The sequence below is a fragment of the Equus przewalskii genome, chromosome 6, assembly GCF_037783145.1.
Source record: "Equus przewalskii isolate Varuska chromosome 6, EquPr2, whole genome shotgun sequence".
NCBI lineage: Eukaryota > Metazoa > Chordata > Mammalia > Perissodactyla > Equidae > Equus > Equus przewalskii.
In genome coordinates, this window is record NC_091836.1 from 31805509 (window position 1) to 31821572 (window position 16064).

Here is a 16064-nt window from a genome sequence, read left to right on the forward strand (position 1 = left end):
AAATAATTAAATTAGAAATCAAGCCCACAGGGTTTTACCAGTGAATTCTACCAAAGATTTAATGAAGAAATAACACCAAATTTATACAAACTTTTTCAGAAACTTGAATAAGTAAGAAATGTGCCTACTTATTCTATGATTTCAGTGTTACTTTGATACAAAAACTAGTAAAGACATTTCAAGAGAAGAGCTACTGATGAATATCCTTTAAAAAACAGGTACAAACATTTTAAACACAATTTTACCAGATCAAGTCCAACATATATATAAAAAATTATTATACATCATGATCAGATGGGGTTGAGTCCAAGAATGTGAATTTGGTTTAAGGTTCAAAACTCAAGCAATTTAATTCAGCATACTAACAAACTGAAAAAAGAAAACTGTATGACCATCTCAAAAGATGCAGAAAATTCATTTGACAAATTCCACAAATCCATCCCCGATAAAAACTGTTAGCTAACTAGGAAGAGAAGTGATCATTTCAGCTTATTAAAGAGAAAACAAAAGCAAAAACTAATAAAAACTCACACCTAACATCATACTTAATGGTAGAAAACTGGATATTTTCACCCTAAGATCAGGAACTAGATAAGGATGTCTACTCTCACTACTTCTATTCAACATTGTCTGGAGTATCTAGACAAGGCAATTAGACAAGAAAAAAAATAAAACTCATTCTAATTACAAAAGTAAACTGTTTATATTTGTAGACAACATGATCATCTACGTAGAAAATCCGGTGGAATATCTAAAAAGGCTACAAGAACTAATACGTGAGGTTAGCCATGCAGTAGGATATGACTAATATACAAAAATTAAGTGTATTTCTATTTATTATCAATGAATAATTAGAAATTGAAACATTTTAAAGTAACACTTAAAATAGCATCAAAATAGAAAGTAATGATAAATCTGACAAAAGATGTGCTGGATCTGAACACTGAAAATAGACAACACTCTTGGAAAAAATGAGAGCTATGTGGCATCCATGGGTCAGATGTAATATTGTTAAGATGTCACTTCTCCCAAATTGATGTATAGATTCAATGCAATTCTAATGAAAATCCCTGCAGACTTTTTGATACAAATTGAAAAGATGATCCTAAATCCATACAGAAATACAAGGGACCTTGAATAGCAAAAAGAATTTGAAAATAAAGATAATGTTAGAGGAATGGTTCCCAGCAGAGCAGGCCCAGTGAGGAAAGAGAGTGGCAAATACAAGTACATGGGGTTCTACCCCTCTCTAGCCTTGTTAGAGTATCAACAGAAGTCACAGGAATGTGTGGGTGGGCTCTGCTGTGCCTTTTTCTATGTGCAAACAACTGTCAGTGTAGAATTCTTGATGTTGGAAGTTCTGACTCATTTGACACCTAGAACACCATTGAGTTTTATTGAAATGAGCCTAAATGGCAAGATCATTAATGGAAAGAAAGTAAAAGTTGGCAAATGTCATTACCTTTTGAAGGGAAAAGGGACTGAACAAGTTGTGCACCACTCTTAAGAAATCTAAGTAATCCCTGAACAACAATTGCTGGGCAACAGCAGTGGATTTGGTCAATGCAGTCAGATAGGAAAGAAAATTAAGGTGTGTTTACTTTTGGAAAGCAAAGGACAAAATTAGTATTTTTAAAGATAATATGATTTTATACCTATATAACCAAAGAGAACCAAATAGAAGTTAAGAGCATTCATAAAGTTATATAAAAGAAGTTGGGTAGAAGTTTAACTAAGAAAATTATTAGTAAGAATTTTATAAAGAGATTTTGAAATATGTTAACTGGATCTAAATTACAAATAATTCTTGAAGTAACCTTTCAAGATAACATTGTGATTTTACATTGATTATATATACCTTATACTAAATGGATAGCTCATATGAGAAAATTGGGTAATGTGACAGGTTAGTTGAGAGAAATACTAATTCAGGGGCTCCAGTTCCTCAAAATCTATCCCATGGAAAGTGATATTCTACTGTGTTACAACAGGTTTTCTCCTTGTTTTCATAAAGCCTCTTTCCTGATAACTAAGACCTACATTAATTCTAGAAGAAAAGCATATTTTCCCTTCCTTTAGTTATACTAATTCAAGCTTAAAAAATTCAACTTTCAAGGGCTAGCCTGGTGGCATGGTGGTTAAGTTTGGCATGCTCTGCTTCAGCAGCCCAGAGTGTTTGCATCCCAGGTGCAGACCTACACCACTCATAAAGCCATGCTGTGGCAGTGACCCACATACAAACATAGGAAGACTGCCACAGATGTTAGCCCAGGGCCAATCTTCCTCAAGCAAAAAATGGAGGATTGGCAACAGATGTTAGCTAAGGGCCAATCTTCCTCAATGAAAAAAAATTCAACCTTCACAGAAACTCTAAATATAGTCTAAGTTTAGAGATAAGGGGAACAAAGGCAGAAGACCCTGGAAAGAGAGAAAATCTCTGAGTCAGACAAAGTGAGTTAACATCCATTCTTGACTAGGAATTTGCACAGCCTGCCAGGTCTCAGAGGAAGAAAGTTTAATTAGTAAGATGTTTATCTGGGGGAGTGATAGTCAGATCTCCCTGGATCAAAGAGGCTCCAGAGCTCCTTTTTGTGATCAGCCATAATCACCAGAAAGTAAAAGATTCATCAAGAGACTGTGAACCTCACCAGAGAATTGTCCCTTTGGGGATGGAAGTACATATTTTCTACCTTTGAATTTAAAGAAGAAATTAGAAAAACAAAACAAAACACAACACAATTAAATCATTCCCAGCACGAGGAATTTTCAAACCCTGAGTACCATGGTTCTTTATTTTGGAAATTAATTTTTGGCTAAATAAAATACCTTAAGTAATGATGGCACATCAAATGCCAAACCAGCTTCAAGCTGGAACTTTAAGCTGGTTTCCAACTTAAACTTGGAAAAAAATCTGAGTATTTATCATAATGTAGAAACACTATCCTCATCCGTGAGGAGTGAAGGGCCAAGGCAATTTCTCCTGAGATATCAAATCAATTTTAAGCTCTTTTATTGAAAGTGAGTTTGTTTCTATAGCTTGTTCTTCTTGTGGTTTCATCTATGCAAGGAAAAAAAAAGCATCCTACTCATCAAAGACTGAGTTTCTTTAAATCTTGAATTTTGTTGTCAGATTGGTAAGTAGCAAAAATTGGCAAAACCTTAGCATTTTTCATTGTTGGGAATTTGCGATGGTTAGGACATATTTATGGTCATAGTTTTATTCTTCTTCAGCTTCAACTTCAGCTGTATTGCCTTAGTCATGGCTAAAAGACCAACTTTACATAGTTTTATGAAACATCAAAATTCTATAAAGCCACAGTCAATAAAGTGCTTTCTCTATAAATCTTAGCATTATTCCTCTGAGTTGAAACAACAGAAAAAGTCTGTTTTTATTAAATACTGCAAAATGGAAACATGTTATTGATATGACTCTATATGGCAGAAGCATCTTAGAAGTAAGTGAAGAAATGCTCCTTTTCCATCATTCTATCTTCATTTCTTCATAACTTTTTCTTTCTTTTCTCTGAATAAACAAATTTGCGGACATTCAGATCACTTTTTGAAAAGAAGGAAGAAAAAACCTTACAGTCTGAGCATTGGAACAACAGAAATCCCAGGAAAAAGAAAAAAAAATTTCAAGTATATATATATATATATTTTACTTTTAAAAGCAAATTTTATCTGTTTTGGGTAAATATAAATAATCAGTCTAGGAACTTCAACCTCAGAGATACAGTTTAGTCCCCTTTACTATATAAGCATATCTAACTTCCCGTAGGCATCTCAAAATACATAGTAAGTTGATTTGATCACACTTTAGAGGGAGGATGATTAATTACTTGAAATGCTGGAGGAAGAAATAAAAGTTTACAAATAGAAATAAACATCAGATAAGAGGAGTTGAGGAAAGCCGAGATACTCTGACCATTATTGCATTGGTTTAGTGTCAGATTTCACGTATTATCAGGGGAGTATGGTCTAGGGTAGAAGAGAAGAACTTGGCTACAAGTAATGCTTGACCATTGCTGAGGTCCCACCTTGACACATCTGCTGCTGAACAGAGAGCCTTAGGAAGGCAATTTTCTCTCAGCCATCAATGATGCTTTCTTTAGGAATTTATATTTATAGTGGATGTTCTCTCATGATCAGAGGCTGAACCTGTATATTTGGCTGTGTGTGTGTGTGTGCCTCCATGTGTGTGTTTATATGTGTGTGAGAGAGAGACAAAGAGAGAAAGAGACAGGCCTGAATAAAGGCTTATCCCTGGGAGAGTGTAGCAACTCTGGAAAGTTGCTAGATTGAGCATATCTTTTCTAAATCTACAGAATCCAGAATACAAAATGTACTCCTCTTTTCTATTTGGTGGATTTTATATGAATTTATTCCCCTTTTTTATTTGACTGATTCCTTTCTATTTGGCTGATTTGGGTACTGAAATAAGGAAGTGACCATTCCTCTTTAAAGTCCCACGTTGAAGCAAAAGTGCTAAGAAAATGATAAATGACAATTTACCTGCTGTGTTCTCCACCAGGGAAAAAGGAGTCGCCATATTTCATAGGAAATATGTTCACAGTAAATGTTGGATGTGCCTTTCTTCCTATAGGGACAAAGCAACATAGATGAGAATAAATGGCAAACTTGAGCCTCGTGACAACATTCATCCTCATGGGCCTTCCCCACACAGCACCACTGGACACCCTTCTCTTTGGAATCTTCTTGGTGATTTATGTGTTCACTGTGGTGGGGAACTTGCTCATCCTGCTGGTGATCCTGGTAGATTCCCACCTCCACACCCCCATGTACTACTTCCTGACCAACTTGTCCTTCATTGACATGTGGTTCTCCACAGTCACTGTGCCCAAAATGCTGATGACTTTGGCCTCCCCAGGCGGCAAGGCTATCTCCTTCCACAGCTGTGTGGCCCAGCTCTACTCCTTCCACTTTCTGGGGAGCACCGAGTGTTTCCTCTACACTGTCATGTCCTATGACCGCTACCTGGCCATCAGTTACCCACTCAGGTACAGCAGCATGATGAGTGGGAGAATGTGTGCCCTCCTGGCCACAACCACGTGGCTCAGTGGCTCTCTGCACTCTGCTTTCCAGACCGTATTGACGTTCCGTTTGCCCTACTGTGGGTCCAACCAGATCCAGCATTACTTCTGTGATGCACCGCCCATCCTCAACCTGGCCTGTGCAGACACTTCTGCCAATGAGATGGTGATCTTTGTCAATATCGGGGTAGTGGCTTCAGCTGCTTTCTCCTGATAGTGTTGTCCTATGTGTCCATAGTCTGTTCCATCCTGAAGATCCGCACCTCAGAGGGGAGACACAGAGCCTTTCAGACCTGTGCCTCTCACTGCACTGTGGTCTTTTGTTTCTTTGGCCCTGGTGTTTTCATTTACCTGAGGCCAGGCTCTAAGGATGCTGTGGACGGACTTGTGGCAGTTTTCTACACAGTGCTGACACCTCTTCTAAACCCTATGGTGTACACCCTGAGGAACAAAGAAGTGAAGAAATCTCTGCTCAAGCTGAAAAGTAAATCAATATTCACTCACAGTAAATAATCAAGAAGGGACAGATATGACTAGCTCCTTTTTAAATTTATAATTAAATTAAACTACCAGCATGAACATTACACTATTAAGCAACATTTCAATTACACAGTCATAATTTTTTAATGATTTTTAAATGTTTTTCCAGTGCAATGCTTCTCACAATCCCAGTTTAAGCAACCATTTAATGGTAATAATCTAAGAGGAAGGATAATGGATTATTCTCATTTTTTATGTTCTATCAAGTAATTCACCAATGAAGTGTTTTCTTCTAACCCTTGTATAAATATTCTCCAGAATTTCTGTCCGGTATAATACTTTTGTATTTTATTTTGTGCAATTTAAATCAAGGCTTATAAAAAGCCCCTTATTTCCCTTTGTAGACTTTCTCTATTTAAAAATTCACTTGCGACATTCACAATCCATTATACAATATAAAATCCATACAGGGAAATTTTTACATTAGAAAATATCAGACAAAATGTGCTTGAATATCAAGAAGAATGGTTTTATTCATGTTTATGAGCTAATGAAAACTGTATTTTAAGTTTTTAATTTTTTTCCCTTTGACCTCCAAGATTTTTAAAAGTAAACATGTGTCTACATATGCATTGTATGCAGTGTTTTTACTATATTGGTCGCTGATACAACTGTCTGGATTTCCCTCTGCATTTACAGAGCTCCTGGTCTTTTCTCCTAAATACAAAGCTTATATTTTTAACAATCTTAAACTTATTTCCAGTAACCACTAATCCATCCTCTTTATCCATGTGTTTGTTTATCTTCCACATATGATTGAAACCATGAAGTGTTTGTCTTTCTCTGTCTGAATTACTTTGCTAAACATCATATCCTTAAGATCCATCCATGTTGTTGCAAATAGGACAATTTTGTCTTTTTATGGCTGAGTAGTATTCCTTTGTATACATATATACCACACCCTCTTTATCCATCCAACAGTTGAAGGGCACACAGGTGTCTTCCACATCTTGGTTAATGTGAATAATACTGCAATGAATACAGGGGTGCATAAGTCTCTCTTAATTGTTGATTTCAGGTTCTTTGGATAAATACCCAGTAGTGGGATCACTGGATTGTATGGTATTTCTATTTTTAAATTTTTGAGAAATCTCCATGTGGTTTTCCATAGTGGCTGCACCAGTTTGTATTCCCATCAGCAGAGCATGAGGGTTCCCTTTTCTCCAAATCCTCTCCAACATTTTTTGTTTTTTGTCTTGTTAATTATTGCTATTCTGACAGGCTTAGGGTGATATCTCATTGTAGTTTTGTTTTGCATTTTCCTAATAACTAGTGATGTTGAATAACTTTTCACATACGTCTTGGCCAACTGTGTGTCTTCTTTGGAAGAAATGTATTCAGGTTCTCTGCCCCCCCCCCCTTTTTTTTAATGAGAAAGATTGGCCCTGAGCTAACATCTGTTGCCAATTTTCCTCCTTTTACTTGAGGAAGTTTGTTGCTGAGTGAACATCCATGCCAATCCTCCTCCATTTTGTATATGGGATACTGCCACAGCATGGCTTGACAAGTGGTGTGTAGGTCCTCACCCAGGATGCAAACCCATGAACCCCAGGCCACCGAAGTAGAACACACAACTCCAACCACTACACCACCAGGTTGGACCCTCTCTGGCCGTTTTTTGATTGGGTTGTTTATTTTTTTGTTGTTGAGTTGTATGAGTTATTTATATATTTTGGAAATTAACCCCTATTGGATATATGATTTACAAACATTTTCTCCCAGTTGATGGGTTGTCTTTTTGTTTTATTCATGGTTTCCTTTGCCTTGAAGAAGCTCTTTACTCTGATGTAGTCCCATTTGCTTATTTTTTATTTTGTTTCTCTTGCCTGAGTAGACATTGTGTTTGAGAAGATGCTGCTAAGACCAATGTCAAAGACTATACTTCCTATATTTTCTTCTAGGAGTTTTATGGTTTCAAATATAAGGGATTGGGGGATGAGTGAATGGCACATATGTATGGTGACAGATAAAAACTAGAATATTGGGGATGAGCACAGGGCAGTGTATACAGAAACTGGCAAATAATAATGTACATCTGAAATTACACAACGTTATAAATGATTATGATCTCAATAAAATAATTGAAAAAATGGAATCATACAATACAAAAATTATCTGGGAGTAAACGGGGGACAAATAGTAAATATATGAAAAATAAGCAAATAACCTTAGAGAGAAAGAATACACTACCAAAAAGTTTTGAAAGCAGCTCCCAATTTTAAAACTAGGTCCTAAGTAGTACTTCCTGTGTAATTATACTAGTCTCTAATTCACATTTACTTGACTTAAAGTATAAAATGGACTCTGGACACCATCTGGGGTGGTAAGGCTTGGGCCATGAACCTCACAAACAGTCATCCAAATATGTATTTACGTTGAAAGTATAAATTAATTTCTCACAAGGTAAATGCTTAATTTAAATGTCACATGTATCCTGTTAATGCAATAAATGTCAACAGAGCATAGCACACCAATAAGAGAAAACTGGTAGACAGCTGCTAAAACTGGAGAGTGCTTCTCAGATTCCTCAGAATAGCAGCAGAAGTTGCCTTCCAGAGATGCCTTAGCAAGTCATTCTTTCTCTGCTAGCTTGGCATATCTTGCTTTAAGTAAGCTATGAAGCTATGCTGGGAAGAAAATCATACCAACTATGAAAACATGGCCTATTTAAACCATGAAAGAGTGACCTATGTAAGAGGTTGATTATTAGTGTTCATTCCAATAAACCAAGTCTGGTATGGACAATTATATAATCCTACTCATTTGGCAAAGGAGAAAACTGAGGACAAGTTAGAACAAAATGACTTAGCCATTGAGTTCACTTGGATTCTTTTCAGTTCCTTGTAATCACACTATTTTACTTAACTCACAATAACAAAAAAATGTTATGGAACATTTACTGAGTGTTAAGGCACATGATAAACAATAGAACAGACAAGGTCTCTACCTTCACGGAGGTCGTGGTCTGCTGAGGGAGAAAAGCAAGTGTAGTATTACCCAGGGTACATTGTGATAAGTGTAATGGGTGACCAAGGAGAGAATCATTATGAGTTTTAACTTGGAAATATGCTGTAAGATTCAAAAATATGATAATAATATGTATTAAACAAAACCAGGTTGAAAATAATTTAGATTTTTAATGATGATATATAAGGTAAATAGTAATGTCTTTCTTAATTGAAATAATTGTAAAATCACACAACATTGTAAGAAAAATAGAGAGATCCTTTGATATCTTTGCCCAGCTTCCCTCAGTGGTAACAATTTGTAAAACTATATCATAATATCACAAACAGGAGATTGACATTGATATAATCCACAGATCTTATTAAGATTTCCCCATTTTATTTGTGCATGTGCATGCGTGCTAATTAGTACACAATTTTAACACTTGTGCAGATTTGTGTATCCTCCACCCAAGCCAAGATATTGAACAATTTCAAGACCATAAATCTCTCTTGTGTGATTTTTTTTAGCTAATATGAATATTGACCACTGAATAAAGTTATTGAATATTAATATTTTTGAGTGTTAAAGGGTTAGATAAAACAACTTTGAGTTACATTTGATTTTTTGGTTTACATTTTTAAGTTCTCTTTTTTCTCTTTCCAGCCTGAATCCACGTATTTATTCATTCAATATAAAAATATAAATTAAGTGGCTATTGTGTGCTACACACATGAATATACAGATTGAACAGACACAGACCTCCTTTTCAAAGATTTTATAGTCCCAATATAAAGGAAACATAGGATGCATAAGAAGTCAGAAAAATTAGAGGAATCATGAATAAACTTGCATGAAACACTAGGAAGATAAATTTTTATCTTGCAAATTTGGGAGAGTTATTGAAATAAAGCAGATATAACTACCATATGTATTTAGAGATATAATTTGTAGCACATGGGAGACAGATTGGAGGAAGGTAAGCTTTTGGGAGGAAAGATCAACTAAAGAGCTTTCTCACCTGCATATCAGAAAAATACATGAAAATCCAGGTTCAGGTGGTAGCAGTAGGACTTGAGTGTTTTGCAATGGATGGCAAATAGTAGCCAATTGTGTGAGGAGGTAAAGTTGATGGAAAAATTTAGCATGCTTGGCAGTTGTGATATAGCTCAACAAAACAGAGAAAGTAATAGAGGTAAGTTGTTAGCGTAGAATGAAAAATCTAACTTTGGAAATATTTGGGTTAAGCACCTATGAAAGTTTCAGGTACAATTATCTGGTTGACAGTGTAGCTTAGAAGAAAAGGCAAGCAAAGCTTACTGTTAAGTAAGCAAGAGGACTGGTCATTGTATTCTTTGGTTTCTGTTGGCTGTTAAACACCCAGTTCCTAAACATGAAGAAGGAAACTTCTCCTAATCAGTAGCATAAAGAGGAACCAGATCAGTAGGGAAACCACCTTCCTTCCTACGCTTCCAAAGTAAGTCCAAGAAAGAGATTCTTTGGGAAATTTATACAAATTGGTTATTGAAACTGACAGAATTATTTCTCACAATAACACTCAAAGATCTTTATAGAGATTGTAAATTTAAAGAGGCCCAGAGACAGCACTTATAAAAGCAGCTACTTCTTGAGGGCAGGGTTCTGGGAGATACCAAGGGATGAAAGCACCAAAACTGTTGTTCATCCAGTTCCTTATTGCTGTTGAACTATTCTCCCACAGAGCTCACATATAAATAGCATCAAGAGAATATTCCAAAAAGATTAGAAGGAAATGAATTGTCAAAGCACTAATTTGAATAATGAAGGGCAGCTGGAGGGTTTGGGGGATGAAGATGCACATAGTAGGAACATTATGCACATAGTAGTCATATAATCATACAACTTGTGTGTTAAAAGATAGTGATAAGTGTTGTAAATCATACTAATCGAAAGTGCACAATTGTTATAGGTATCGATATAGAGATCAATGAAGCGGAATGTGGAGTCCAGACTCACACATAGCACTCAGCTGATTTTTAATCAAAATACCAAGCATTTTAAAGGCGACAATATAGTGCTTTCAGCAAGTGATACTGAAAAAGTTGGCTATCCATCAGCAAAAACTGAACTTTGTGGGGCCGGCCCTAACACTGAGTGGTTAAGTTCACATGCTCCACTTTGGCGGCCCAGGGTTTCGTCGGTTCAGATCCTGGGCACAGACCTAGCACTGCTCATCAAGCCAAGCTGAAGCAGCGTCCCACATAGTAGAACTAGAAGTACCTACAACTATAATATACAGCTATGTACTGGGGGGCTTTGGGGAGAATAAGGAACAAAAAAAAGAGAAAGAGAGAGATTGGCAACAGACATTAGCTCAGGACCAATCTTTAAAAGAAAAAAACCCTGAGCTTTGACTATCATTTCACTCTATATGCAAAAATTATCTTAAATTGGATTATTGACCTTAATTTAAAAACCAAAACTGTTAAATTTCTATGGAAAAAAGTGGGAGAAAACTTTCATAAACATGAAATAAGTATATATTTCTTAGAAAAAACAGGAAAGTATGAGCCAAAAATTGTTAAAAATTGAATTTTACTAAAATTGAAAACTTTCTTCAGAAGATTTTAATAAGGATATGAGTAGGCAAGATATATACTGGATGCAAATATTTTAATGCATATATCCAATAAAACATTTGAATCAAAATGTATAAAGATATCCCACAAGTTAAAAACCAAAATCATGATGAGAAAAGGGCAAAGGTTTCAGCCATATACTTTGCAGAGGAAATATGTGAAATGGCCAATAGAAAGATGGAAAAGTGCTCCACATTAGTAATCAGCAGGTAAGTCTAAATTGAACCATAATAAGATGCTACCACACATAATCAAATGGCTAAAACTCAAAAAATTGACAAAATCAAATATTAGTGAGGATGCAGAGCAATTGAAACTCTTATATGTCGCTCTTGGATATATAAAATGATACCATCAGTTTGCAGAAGAATCAGTTTGTTAAAATATTAAACATACACTTGTAATTTGACTTACCATTTCATTAGCAATTCTACGTTTCAATGTTTATCTAGGAGAATTGAAAACACACGTCCACAATATTTACAAATGAAGCTACATGGCATCTTTATTAATAATACACCAAGACAGGAAGTAAGACAAATGTTAAACAACAATTAATGTTAAATTGTGACTTATTTATACAATGAACCAATAATTAGTGTGAAATGAATTACTGATATGTACAGCTGCATCAATGAGTGAGGAAAAGAAGGATAAGTGGATAAGCGAAAGAAGTCAGGCATAGAAGTATGTGTACCATGTGATTTCATCTATAGGAAACTCTGAAAAGGACAAATCTAGTCTATAGTGAGAGAAAGCAGATCAGCCTGGGTCTCAGGGTGGTGGGGAGATGACTGAGAGGAGACACAAAGGATTCTATTGTGGTGGAGTAAAGACTTTTTATCTTGATGGTGATGGTGGACAACATTTGTCAAAACACACAAAACTGTGCACCTAAAGGATGCATTTGAGTGTTTGCAAATTATACCTCTGTAAAATTGATTTTTAAAAGCAGGCAAAGAAAAAACCCAAATTACAAATTTTTAAAAAAGGAAAACTGTTATTTCTACACTGCCATGACAAAGTAGCTGGTTTCAGCCTTAATTTCTCTCCATAAAGAAGTACAAACTGCATAAAATATAACCCCACACTACAAAAATTACTAAAAGAAATTCCAAAATTGAATAAAATTATCCCAGATGGAAGTGCAAGAAGGAATAAATAGAACAGGAAAGGGTGAATATAAAAAACTATTGAGCATTTAAAGCACCAATAATAATACATCATGAGGTTCAAAAAATGTTTAGAAATAAAATATAGACAATGATATAAAAAAATAAAAGAATCTCTCACATGAAGTTAACTGATTGTAAGGGTCTTGGATTAATTAGGATATGGTAAAAGTTTAATGTAAGTAAATTATAATATAAAAATGGTGTTGAATATCATAAGAAGATAGAATTATGAAAATAGCAATGAAAAAAGTAAATAAAATAATGAAAAAACAAGTAACAGACTAAATAATTTGATTAATACAAAGGAAGACAGAAAAACACAGAAATAAAGAGAGAAGAATTTAAGACTTGAACTGAAAACAAATAGCAAAATGTTAGATTTAAACCTAACTCTATCAATAATTACAGGTACAGTAACCATTACAAATAAAATAAGAATATCATCAGACAGCCTAAAAAAATACTTAGTATTTTTAGTTTATAAGAAAGTACATTAAATACAAAGACACACACACACAGATGAAAAGTTAAAGTTAAAGTTAAAGAGAGGAAAATTTATGTCAAAAAAATAATGGAAAAAAATCCTGGTGTGTCTATATTAATATCCGATAGAGTGGGCTTTAAGAGAGGAAGTAAGAGATACAAAGGGCATTTTCTAAAGAAAAAAGGGTCAATTTACAAGAAGATATTAAAATCTGAAATTTGATAGAATTTAACAAAATAGCTTCAAAATATATGCCTTGTGAAAATGGCTATTGGTAGGTCATAACAGCTGACTGATCTTCAGCAATAATGCAAATCAACAAATATTGAAGTGAAGTACAGAGTATGAGGAAAGTGACTGTCAATGAAAAATTGTATGCTAAGCAACTATCAAGACTGAGAGTGAAATAGGGGGCCGGCCTGGTGGTGCAGCAGTAAAGTTTGCATGTTCTGCTTCTGTGGCCCGGGGTTTGCTGGTTTGGATCCTGGGTGCGGACATGGCATCTCTTGGCAAGCGCTGCTGTGGTAGGCATCCCACATATAAAGTAGAGGAAGATGGGCAAGGATGTTAGCTCAGGGCCAGTCTTCCTCATGAAAAAGAGGAGGATTGGTGGCAGATGTTAGATCAAGGCTAATCTTTCTCAAGAAAAAAAAATGAGAGTGAAATTATATTTGGAGACATTAAAAAACTGGAAATATGTACTACTAATAGGCCCTTATCAAAGAACCCAAGAAAATATAATGCAGTAATGAAATTTATCTTGTAAGGAATACTTGAGATACAAAAAGAAATAGAAAGTTAAAAAAAAAAATAGTTACAGGCTCTTAACATCAGCCCTGATATCAGTTCCCCCACATTGAGCCCAGAGTATATGGGGTTAAAACTAAAACCCACCACCCCCTTTCCTGCTTCTCTAGCTCCACTCATATGTAAACACCTGTTTCTTTAAATTTGGACTCTTTGAGCTTTACAACTAAACAGGAGTTACAAATTGTTAAAAGCCCAGGTGGCCTGGAGTTGGAGGCACACTAAAGTTTAGCTAATCATGTGTCCTTGAGTTTGCCAGGAAAGCCGCTGTCTCAAGAACATCAAGGAGCGGGGGCTTCCCAGACCTCAATTCCTCGACTTCCGGCGCTCTAACCAGCCTCAAACAGGAAGATGAGACAATGGTGGCGAAGGACGCCCACCTGCCATCCTCCTATCTCACCATCCCCCACCACCGCCTTGCTGCAAGCAGCCTCTCAAGGCCAAATGCAGGCTGGTGGAAAAGCACCGACCTGCACAAGCTACATGTTCCCCCTCCCCTACCCAAAACCCCAATTAAAAATCCCCACCCATTCCTCATCTGGGGAGCTAGCAATTTTTGAGGCATGAGCCCTTGCTTTGCACCCTGTGCCTGGCATGGTAAAAACCTTTCCTCCTCCACACAAGACTCTGTTCTTGTTATTTGGATTGGCATTGGGTTCAGAGACCAAACTTTCGGTTACAAAATCAAACTCATAAGTAAATCAGAAAAAAACTTTATATCATTAAAAATAGCATTTAATTGTTGAACTTAAAAAGTTATGATTTGTGATTTCTGGTTTCAGCTCCAATATGTAAAGAGCTTGGAAGTTGTCTTGTCACTTGCATTCTTACAAGAGGAAAAATCTGCACAAATTGAAAATCAAAACTTTTCTTGGATCCATCAGAGAACTGAGGTCACAGGGCAAATTGCCACCCAAAATATGAAGAGAAAGGAACAACCAGATATAGCTGAGATCTGCTTATCTGGAGCAGAAGCCATGGAGCCATAAACTAATAGGAGCAGTTAAATATAATTTTGATGATTAGTGAAAGCTATGTGGGGGACTAACATGACAGTGAGAAACTCCTGAGGGATGCAGTCTTTAGGGAGCCTTAGCGCTTTAATGAGCTTTATATCTAGGAACCCCACCAGCGTCTCATAGTGAAGAGCCAAGAAAATTCTTCTCTTGGCTCTGGTAGGGTTAGGGGAAACTTAACCATTGTGAAATATACGCAGAGCCTTCTCCATCCTAAAGGTCTGCTCTTTTTAGGGGAAAAGACTTTTCCAGACTCTTATCCCAATTGGGAGAAGGGCACTTCTTCCACTCCAGTGTGTGACTCATCTAGTCTTCCTGTCTTACCTGAAGGGAGAAAAGCATGGTCAGCAGAGGTCAGAGCTATAAGAAATTAAACTTGAAATGCTGTAGCCAAGGAAAGTAGTAGGGGAAATGGAGCACTCCACTCAATTTCCGCAAGACACAAGCTCCTGAAAAACACTAGCATTGAATCAGAATATTACAGAATAATCTCCCTCCCTCTAACTTACCACCGCACAAGCAGGGCTCCATTATAGTAATAGTGGGTTATAGCTGAAAGAGTTGTAAGATACAGACTCTGAGGAAGAATATTTAAGGATGCCTAAAGTAAACGGGTGGGCAAAACCAGGACGCTAGAGGAATTTGAAGCCTCTGGTACCTATAGCTACTTACTACGAGCAGTAAACACAATCCAACTATGAACCAGATAATCATAAATCCTCACACTAAAGCCCTATTTACTTCAGTTCCTATTACCTGATACAAACTTGCCCAGCTTTCAACAAAAAGTTACAAGGCACACTAAAAGGTAAGAATAACCAGTCTGAGGAGATAAAGCACTCATTAGAACCATTTCCAGATATGACATAGATGTTGGAATTAGCAGACAGAGAACAACTATGCTTAATATGTTGAGGTCTTAATTAAAAAAGTAGACAACATAGAATAGCAAATGGATAATGGAAGCAGAGAGATGGAAACTCTAATAAAGAATCAAGGGAAATGCTAAAATGAAAAAAACCACTGTACTGGAAATGAAGTATATCTTTATGGGTTCAAGATTTGTCCCACTTGTCAACAAGTCTTGAGTAAGTTTAAAGTCATTCCAACTGGGTAGAAGTGGGCTTGTAATGGCAAAAAATTCTTGTAGACTACCACCACTATCTCTGAACATAAGAGAAAGAACATCAGTAATCCTTGTGTTGCATTCTTAGTGCTGAGTAGAACTTAGTGTGGCCTCTGACAGTGGTGTTTAATGAATGTACAGCAGGCTGCCTAATAGGGCATTGCCCTCTGTGTTGATTTCTACTTTTGCCCACCTGTGAAATGCTTGGCACACTTCATTAATGATTTCAAATACTATCATACCACGTCATCAAAGGGAATAGATAGCCAATGCACAGATTTTAGAAAAGTAATAGAAAGTC

The 16064-nt window shown here is 36.2% G+C and overlaps 1 pseudogene; it reads left to right on the forward strand.

Annotated features, from left to right (window-relative positions):
- Positions 1–4629: 4629 nt before the first annotated feature.
- On the forward strand, positions 4630–5564 carry LOC103550125 (olfactory receptor 10G7-like; annotated as a pseudogene).
- The last annotated feature ends 10500 nt before the right edge of the window (positions 5565–16064 follow it).